Here is an 11,342-nt window from a genome sequence, read left to right as displayed (position 1 = left end):
TATAACATATAAAATACAATCACTTTTTTTAAACGAAAAAAGCAATAAAAGTTTATAATATTATTCACTTTGAAATTTCATTAAAATATAATAAAAAATACAACAATAATAAGAACTGTATTATTTACTGGCCCAAAAAAAAACCTTGATTCTGATAATCTTGCAGACCTTACTTTTAATTGAAATTATTGCATAAACAATATTTATGCATGGGAAAATATACTGTAACAACGTTATTATGAAAAAACAGATCTACTGACAGCCTAAATTGGGCTGTAATATTTACAACAAATGGGCCAGCAAGGGAATTTATTTCAAAATTGTCAATTTAGGTCACCATGGGAAATAAATGAATCAGTTACCCACATTAAAGTCAATAGGTGACTAGATTTGAATTATTGATACACTAATGTTATTACCACACTAATAACAAAAAGAAGAAAAAGAAATACACAAACCAGGGTTTTTTGTCAAAGAGTTATTATTTTCTTTATAGTGAATTAAGAAAGGGTACTGAAAAAATGCATTTGGGACAAACGAAGAGCAGCTGCTTTCAGACCGCTGTCGCATAGATGCTGCTGGTGTAACTCGTGGCGCTTCAAAAAACCATCCAAATCGTGTCAAAATTAAAAGCATCATTTGGATTTGAATTCACAACTTGCAATTGAATTTCAAATAGCATTCGTTCAAGTTAAATTCTTTTCCAGTGACTATACGTAACATTGAAGGCCTGGATTCCACTGTTCTTATTGACAGATCCTGATCAGCATCACTGACCGTTAGGCGGTGTATTCTGCATCTTTTCCGAGGGTCATCACCCTAAATGCACAACAAAGAAGTCCTGATGATGGTCTTATGAAATCGAACATAAAAGACCGAAACGTCGACTATAAAGTCTAAATTCTGCTTGATTTGTATCTATTATATTGATTTTCATTTACTCTGTTGGTTTGAAATCACTATAACAACATTGTTTAGCAGTTTTGACTTTTGTTTGTGATGGATAGTAGGAGCATATAATCTGCTCTTCGTTTGTCCCAAATGCATTTTTTCAGTACCCTTTCTTAATTCACTATAAAGAAAATAATAACTCTTTGACAAAAAACCCTGGTTTGTGTATTTCTTTTTCTTCTTTTTGTTATTAGTGTGGTAATAACATTAGTGTATCAATAATTCAAATCTAGTCACCTATTGACTTTAATGTGGGTAACTGATTCATTTATTTCCCATGGTGACCTAAATTGACAATTTTTAAATAAATTCCCTTGCTGGCCCATTTGTTGTAAATATTACTTGCCCAAGCCCGCAAGGGTTTATTGGGTCGCTCACCCGCTTTAAACATAAATTGGGCTGTAGCATAGATCTAAGAAAGTCTGTGTGTCGCTGTACCTTTACCATTAATTGATGCTAGCCAAACAGGAGAACTAACTTATAAGAACATCAGAGTACAAGGACAGTAATGAGAAGCATCTATTGTGCCACTAACTGGGATGCAATTTGGTATGAGAATGCTGTATCAGTTTGATGTGTATTGGTACTGTGGACACACCGAAAGTAATCCGTGAGAGGACATTTGATGAGAAACTCCTGACCCTTAAAACACAGTTAGGTCAGACAATGCAAGTGTTTAACGTGCGTGATCGTTTGCCTGACTATAGCACATAACACTTGACCAACAACCCCTGAACATATATAACTTCTTCTCACCATGACAAATGTAATGACTATAAGAAGGAGAAATTATAGAAAATGTTTCTTTTAATTAAAGCAAAGACATTTAAAGAAAGGATAGAGGCAGTATGCTGATTTGATGCACAGTTGATTCATGCACAGTCACAGGGCATGTTAAAGACAATGACATGCACAAGTGATGGTCGACTCACAGGCCAGCACGATATATTGCAAATAATGGAAGTTTTACCAAGGCACTTGACTCCTTAAATATGCTGTAACATTGATCCAACAGACAGGGGACATTTACTGTATGTCAAATGCAATGGGCACGTAAGACAAGAGTTTTACAATAGTATTTACCTAAATATATTAGCATCATAATGTCTGCTTAAATGAACCTGATACTGTGTATATTAATAATCACAGCTCCTCCACTGTTATTAAGCAGGGGCCTTATTTCATTATTATCATGACTGTCAAAGTATTGAATTAACATAAAATAATGTAATAAAATAGATAAAAATATTTTGAATTCAAAGTTCTAAATAAACCATAATTCAAGAGGTGCATACCACAAAAATAAGAATGAAAGTAATGGAAGTGAAAAGAACATCTATATAATACAAATATATATATATATAAATATATCTATATAAATCTATATATATATATATATTTTTTTATATGTGAATTAAAATAAATATATATATATAATTGAAGGTGAATGTGTAAAATTGTGTCCAACTTGTAAATAATAAAATAACGTTTGATGTAAAAATACATTTGATAAGAAAAAATGTGTACACTAAACAACCAAAGTGAAGATGTAAATATCACATCCATATTTAAAACAAATATAGATAATAATTTATATAAATATGTAAAAATATTGGTTTGATGTATTTAAAATTGTATAACAATATAAAAATGGACATATGTATGTGTGTGTATATATATATATATATATATATATATATATATATATATATATATATATATATATGTATATAGCATGTATATATATATATATATATATATAGCATGTATATATATATCTATATATATATATATATATGCTTATATTTGAAGATAAGCATAACAAAATCTGAAATAAATAAAAAATGTATCATACAGAAAAAACTTTAAACAGATCTAAAATCAATACAGTACAATATAGTACTGCAGTTAGTGGAAGGGTAGTGAAAATGTGGAAAATAATAGTAATTTAAATTAATATTGTCAATTGAGTGAGTGTACCAATAGTAAAAGTGTTGTATAGCGAAGGAGTATTAATTCATGTTCATAATACAATAAGTGTAACAATAGTTAAGTTGTAGGATAGCGTATGGGTAATGAAAAAGGTATTCACAAAACAAAGAGTTAACAAAATTTAAAATGGAAGGATATTGGATAACAAAAAGTTAGTATTCACACTAAAGTTAGTGCAATAGTGGTGGAAGTGTTGGATAGTGTTGGGGTAAAATGTAGAATTGAACACTACAATGAGTGTAACACTAGTGTAAATGTTGCCTGCCTCTGGTTAACATAGACTATGCAAACTCAAATATTTGTAACTGTAGTGAAAATGTTGTCTAGCGGAGGTGTGAAAATGAATCTTAACACTGCAATAAGTGTAACAGTAAAGAAAGTGTTGTGTAGCCGAGGTCTAGAAATGTATTTAACAAATTCAATGTGGGAAACAGATGGGAAAGTTTTGGATAGTGTACAGGTAAAAAAGAGAATGATAACACTGAAATTAATGAAAAAATTGGAAAAATGTTGGTTAGCTGAGGAGGAAAAAATAGTATTCTGAATACAGTGAGTGCAACAGTGGAGAAAAAGTGTTTGAAAGTAGCGTGGTAAAATGTACTTTTACAAAAAAGAAATAACGATAATTAATATTGAGACTCCTTTGAGTGCCAAAAAGAAAGAGAATTAAAAATATAAAGAACATGAAAGTGAATAAAAAATGAATGTATAAATATTAAAAATATGATCCAAATTCCATTGAAAGTATATGTAGCAGAACATATGGAACAAAAAAATCTCCTTACGATAAATGCGTATAACCCATACATAGAAACAAAAATATGATATTATGTTTTGGTGAATTTTGCTGTATAATGTTCTTCAAATAAAAAAAATACATTAATTATGAAGTATTTTTACTTATTCATATTTCCTACCCTATAACAATATGTAATTGAAACCCTACACGTAAATTAAATAAAAGATGTTCATAACTAATGCCATAACAAATTTACAATGAAAAAGAAAATGAAAACTCACAAAATAATATAACTTGGGGAAAATACCACACTATACTAAACACTTATTAGCTTGAAAAAATGTAAGCACATTTTGAAAAGTAAGAAAGAAAAATTGACAATTTAAAACTATTGTGATTAATAAAGAAAATAGAATGCAAATAGTAATTGTACAAGAAGTAAAATTAATATTATTGTAAAAAGTAACACATAAAAATAATATTAAATGTACAAAATTATACACAGTGAAACTAAATAAATATAATGTATTAATTAATAATAATAATAAAAAGAACAATATTAATTCACTATACTTAAATTAATTAATACACTTTAGCCAATATTAACCCCACAGTCGACGCCTAAACAAAATGGAAACAATTTACAAGTTTAGGGGTTGATCCTGATTCGGGAAAAGAATCTGTAAGACGATCCCTATTCATAGCCGTTTCAATACGAATTGTACACAAATGTACGAATGGCATTGTACAAGCCAGAGGAAAAGAATACGTACGAATGTCTGCGAACCATACGACAAACAAGGTTAAATCCATACGCCATAGAGCCACACAGTGAACCGTTCCATTCGTAAACATGCCGCACGACCCGCAAAGTACGATCCGGACCAGGGATCATGAACGCGATTCATACAAAAAGCAGCAAATGAGCAATTCGTACAGAGAACCACACATAAACATACGCACCGTAACATTGCGATCATGGGGGTACCCAGCGTACCCCTATGATCTGCACCCCTAGGCAACATACACATAAACACCGTACAACTACACTACGTACACCCATGCACCGTACAACAAAAAAATGTACACCAAGGCTACGTACACACATGCACCGTACCCCGATGTACCATAACCCAATGCACCGTTCCCCTACGCTCCGTACCCCGACGCAGCGTACTAGTTTGCACCGTACCCCTGAGATCATGGGTTGCACTCGCGTACCCAGGGTGAGTCCGTTTCACACGCGTTTAGAGTTGAACAGTGCTTTTACGGATGTTTCAAAGTACCGTAGATAAATAGTGTTACGGAGTGTCGTACTGACGAATCGTACTTGGTGGTTCATAAAAAGCTGCCTGGATGCGTACGAACATTGTGTACTGCGTGTTAGGAGTGCGATCTGTATGGTTTCTTGAATCGTACGGTCTTTGTACGATTTGTACGGAGAACTGCATTGATTACACATCGTACTACATCGTACGTACAGGTATGGTACTGCGTACGAATCGTATTAGAAAAACGCTCCATACGGCGATTCGGACTGGATGTTACCGAATCGGACGCTTCATTCATTATTTAATATTAATTAAGAACAACTTAGTTTTGAATTTAAAAATGATTGCTTCAGTAAATTGATCACTATAAAGAAATGAATCATACATCACAAAATAGTAAACAGTTAAAAAAATTTTTTTAATAATAGTAGTTTTAGTAACTGTGTAAATAACATCAATCATTCGGAGTATCTTATTTTCAAAAATGTTTTAATAGAAGATTATATAGACAACAAAAAGGGTTATGGCTGCTATCACAATAGTCTGGGATTGTCTAAAAGGATGCATTAAAGGCTCCACGCTACAATGTGTTATTGATTAAAATAAACAGGACTCTTCAAACTTGGAGAAAAAGGTAAGAGGTCAATAGATCGTGACTGTTTACATGCGACAGCCATAGCCTCTAAAAAAACACGCAGAATAAGTCATGTGGCAGCATGGTTATATAGGAGAAAAAAATTATTTTGAGAAGGCTACAGGACAAAGCAGCACAAATATATCGCAAATTGCAAACAAATCAGTCCAAATATGGTGAGATAGTGGGTAGAGTACTGGATAATCAAAAAACGGATCTAAGGGCTACATCATTTACCCAAAAAATGAAAGGGGTAGATGGTCTGACTTACAAAAGATGCACAGTTAGTATAACGCTAACGTCAAAGGTGATTGTGGTCACTTCAATAACCAAGCCACTTCAACCTATAATCAGTAGTGTGCTATGCCGGTTCGGGATCCTCTTTATCTAGGGCTTCTCCAAAATTACATTCGGGTTTGGGAAGTCGAGGATGCAATTGCAGCTCTGCCTGCTGGCAAGGCAGTATTTGAGGATAAGATCGTACGCGAATACTACAAAAAAATTAAAAAGTACATTAGGCCCCTTATACATAGAGCTCTAAAAAGATATTATGGAAGGTGGCGAAATGGCCCGCCTCTTGAAATGGTAGTAGTATTGTGATGTTTCCGAAAAAGGGGAAGCCTATTGATAAAATGTGTTATTATTGGCAAATATCATTGATAAATGCAGATGAAAAACTTTATTGCAAAATTCTTAAAACACACAACTGGCTCACATTATCCATAAATCGGATTCTGACCAACAAAATTGTTTCATCCCCGAAAAACATACAGCGTAACATATTAATACTGCAATTAGGGATTTAGACATCTCGGGTAAGTTAAGCCAGAAGCTGGGGATGCTGAAGTTAGATGCCGAGAAGACCTTTGACGAATTAAGCTGGGGAGCTTTGAGTACAAAAATTACTTTCATTGTACAAGGTAAATGATTTTTCTCGGATATACAAAAAGTTGACATTAGCCAAAAAGACTGGAATCAAACTTAACGGCAATTCGAAAGCATGGTTTGCAATACACCAGTACAAGTGGCAGGGCTGTCGGCTGTCCACACTGCCTTTTGTAATTTTCATCGAGCATTTTAATACACATCAACTATACAGTATGGGTATTAAACCAGTTACTTCAAATGGGAAAGATCTCAAAGTAACAAGATAAGCAGATGACATTCGCAGAGGCGAGCCCCTGAAGGGGCTCAGAAGCCGGCGCCATAACCTGGCGGCGCCCCGGGAAGAAAAGGGGAGGGGGACACGGATTGGTGCAAAAAGGCCGGCGCCGGGCAAGCCCCCCCCGCCCCCCTGGCGGGGCAATGACCAATCGGGAGGGCGGGTGGGGTTCAAACCCCACAATCATCAAGGTGGCGCAAACCCCGAACTACAGTTGGGGGGGCTTAAAAACGCGACTCCCCCTGGTAAGCTCCTAGCATCCAGGAGCGGGGGAGCAGCGCGACGGAAGTCCGAAGAGCTTTGGACGACGTGGGCCTCGACGGAGCACCTGGCGGGAGCCTATCTGTGGACAACTCTACCCCCGGGACAACGCCGCCGCGCTGCCAGCTGCATCGACCGAAGCACACCCGGCGATCACAGGACCTGAACCTTGCTGACCGGCCCAGTGCCCACCCGGGGAAACGTGCCAACCTGTGGCGAGGGCCCAGCGGAACCGGAGCCCACCTGACCGGCGCGGGGTTTGGAAGTGAAACATTGTGGTCTTCTCAAGTCAGCGGATACCTGGTGTGGCTGCCATAATCAAGGAGGCACAGCCATTAGGCTCCTTCTCTGGGTATAAGCTTAATGTGAATAAAACACAGACATTACTCAATTTTGAACACAATACTCTACAAACAGCTTTATGCATGAAAAACAAGTACTGTATACTTAAGAGTTACTTTAAGTACTGAAGTTATGGCCATCATATCTTTTAAGTATGAACATCTTTTTACGAAAGTAGTCCTTAACCTACGCTGTTGGCAGCAACTCAAATTGAGTATATATAATAGATGTAACATTGTCAAAATGAATATTCTTAAAAGAATGTTAGTATTTTTTGCGTTCTGTTCCACTGAAGCTTCCTCAAACATTTTTTAAACGCCTGGATGGTGCTGTAGGCAGTTTTATTTGGGGTTATCTGCATTTCAGGAGAGCTTTACGATATATAAAAATACAATTTAAGCAGGCGGATTTAAAAAAACAACACTTTAATTTATACATTGTGGCCGTGTTTACTAGACAAATCTAGAGATTAGTAAAAGGACTTTAAATCAGTCCAACTTGGCTTTCATACCAGGTAGCCTCTGCATTTTCTTCAGGGTATTTACTGTATAAAACATACAATCCGAATTATTTCAAGAGTGCGATTCAAGACAGTTAGGGACATAGGTAATATATTGTGGAAAATCTCAAAGGCAAACTAATTACATAAGATGCATTGTTAGACTGTATTATGGGTGAATGCTCTACTGCTGAGTATTTTTCATTAATGTTTTATTGAAGGATGGGAATGTAAGGGTGTTAACCAGTTGGCTCATTTATGCAATGTGCATGGTTTTCGATCTTTTCAGAATCGTAGAGAGTAAATCACCGTACACTACAGATTTATTTTTAAAGTAGCTGTAAATGAGGACTAGCCATGTCAGACATAGAGTAAAATAGTATAACATAGAGTGCTTTCTTTGTGGCAGCCAGACAAGGGCCCATTGGCTAAAGGTATCACAAAGTAATCGGACAGGTAGCGATAATGGCATACAATTGGTGGACAAGTTCACTTGGATAATTAAGTGTAATAGTACTAAGGAGGAGATTAACGAATCTCTGGAAAAAAATAGATGCGGGAGTAACCTCAGTTAATCTGCAACGCAATAAAACAAGATTAGTTTTGTTGCTGAATTATACAGAGGAGCGATTATCTAAATAGGAAAGCAACTCAAACAACCGGAAATCAAATTGACAAAAATGCTGTGAATTTGCTGCTAATTTAGGTTATATAATTATTTATTGTACTCATTGAAAGGAATTCTGTGCTAGTATCAGTATCGCACTTGGAGTCGGGAATAATCAATGTGAAAGCGTTTCCTCTAGAATGTTATCAAATTTAGGTTGTCTTAGTAAACCCTTTGTCTCTATTGGGTCTCCTTGTACTCGCCTATGTGTTGGACGTTCTTGGATTCAGAGCAAGGGCCCAAGTGTTACCAAATTGTGAGGTTTGTTAAGAGACAGCAACGAAATGAAGATGGCAGTAGCTAAAGCTAGAGGTCCTCGGACTTGGCACAAATTTGAAAGGATATGGCCTTTCATTGTATCCGGATGAGAGCATACTTTATAAATGATTTTACATTAGAATGTGGCAAGTGCCTTGTTCTCTAAAGTTTTTTAGCGTTATCTTTTATTTTTTTACAGTTTTTCTTTCTCTCTTTTTTTGGGCTATTTTTTTCTGCCTTTGCTTTGTATAACTTAACTGTTCATGATTGCTATTGTTAAGCTGGTATATTCTGTACAACATTTTTCTGTATATGTTACATGTTGATTTTTTTTTAACTGTGAGTTTAAAAAAATAAAATAAAAAATAAAAATATTTCATAATAAAAAAATAACAATTCAATATATTCTTTTCTAATACTACACACAATTAACAATGGAAAATGAATATTAAATAAATCTTTAAAAAATAAAAATACATGAATTTATTACAAGAGTTAAATGATTCCAAAAGAAACCATAAAAAATACACAATACACGCTATGGATATATAAAATGCAAAATGAAAAATAAAAACAATTGATAACATCACACACAAATGTTAGAAAACGTGAACAATTTATTATCTAAATCACAAAAATCACATACATTATAAATATATAGTTAAAAACAAAACAAAATATATATATATATTAAAAAAGATATTTCAGGTTTTAAAAAAGTTAATCGTAAATAAAATATTAATAGCATCTTATTCTGACTCACAATATTTAGAAATTAATATTGCTGTAGGGCGAAATTGAAAAAAAAAGACTGACAAAAATTCAGTTAATTTAACAAAAGTGGTTGCAACACACTTCAATTTGCAAAGAACAAACCAATATCAAACTAAAATGCAGATATAAAGATCAGGGTAGAGGGTTTGCACAATAAACTGAAGGTCTACAATGCAAAATTATTACACATGAACAAAAAAAAAGAATCATGATAGGACACATAACCATCCACAGTTGGAGATGCAGAAGGATGAGGATGAGAAGGTGGTTGTCTCTCTTGAAAGAAAGAAGGGCTACAAACATATGAAGAGGACATAGATTTATGGATGACAGGGGTCATGGAGGTAAGGAACGCTTATTTTGCTAACAGTATATTGATTATAACATGCTACTATGGTATGAGTGACCTGTGGGTGCTTCTCATCCACATTTTTTGCTGTCCTTTGGAGCACAATGCAGGGGCGCCAAAATATTTATCCTGTGATTGTATTCTGTTATGTGCCCTAATAAATGGTAAATACAACTGAGAAAAAATGAAAGCGAAATATCTATTCATCCATAGCATATAAACATTAAAAAAGAAATAGAAATGTTTTCTAAAAAAAAATGCTTCATGAAAACATAAAAAAACAAGAACATTAAAATATTATAATAATTTAAAAAAATATATATATATTAAAAAATTGAAACAACATCGACCATGGAAGTGAAGATGTGGAAAAAGTTATTAAACAGTTAAATATGAAAAACTTCCTACAGAGAAATATTGTAATAACATTACAAGACTTATAATGGTGTATGACACCATAGCGGAAACATGACCGAGCACCCTCCAAACAGCGGTCCAGACAAACTGATTTCAAAAAGACCAAACATGGTGCGCTGCAGTCGCATTCTCAAATTCCACGATAAGAACATGTGCTAAAGAAGTAAAATGGCCGGAGATCAAGCGGACACAGGAAAAAAGGAGGTGGAGTTCATCCATGCACCGTGTAACAGGGAATGCTAGGTTCTTGCCACATGGTGCAGGGATCAAAAACTGGGCATCGTAGATATCAAAATTAAACACAAACCGTAGGCTGAAGGGTGAAGTATGTTTCAAAAATGATTTCAGTGTGTGAAAGCAGGATATTAAAAAACTGTAACGGAAAAAATGAATCATACTCCAGACTGTTTAAATCGCAATTCATATAAATTACATACCAGTAGATATGAATCAACAAGTTCAGTAAGCACGTCGGAATCCAGAGTGAATAACCAGCAGGTTTAACTTCAGACAGGCAGTATTATAATCAGCCCGTCATAAGGGAAACAGACAGTTTAAGTCAGAAAGCCTCCGAAATAAAGTGATAGACTTTCAAAAAAAGATCATAATGAAGGCCGATATTTTACACATAAAACAAAATAAAAAAAATCTACACATACTTATTAAGGGGCAGATTATGAGGAAAGGAGGCTTTTGTCCACCAGCCACTATAAAGGTGATTGGTAGTGCCCGCCAGATGCAGCGGTCCCCCAACTGCCATCAGGATGCACCTGCGAATAAGGGCGAACGCATCCTGGGCCATTAACAAAGCAGGCAGTGCTTGGACCTCATTTAACTGTACCAAGCCTCCCACCGAGAGGAGCCAAGGTCCCCTCGCAGGCCCTTGGCCCCTTCTCTTCCAGGCCACCCTGCCAAGCGAGAAGGGCCACTTCCCGGTCGCCCGGAACCCGGGCGGGCCGGGACTCGGGCGTCGGAGGGCCCAGCCAGCGCCAGGGCCTTTTCGAGGGAGGGGGTGGTACCAGTCCG

Source organism: Lissotriton helveticus, chromosome 10, assembly GCF_964261635.1.
Source record: "Lissotriton helveticus chromosome 10, aLisHel1.1, whole genome shotgun sequence".
Taxonomy (NCBI): domain Eukaryota; kingdom Metazoa; phylum Chordata; class Amphibia; order Caudata; family Salamandridae; genus Lissotriton; species Lissotriton helveticus.
The sequence above is the reverse complement of the archived record's forward strand: the minus strand, read 5'-3'. Positions refer to the sequence as shown.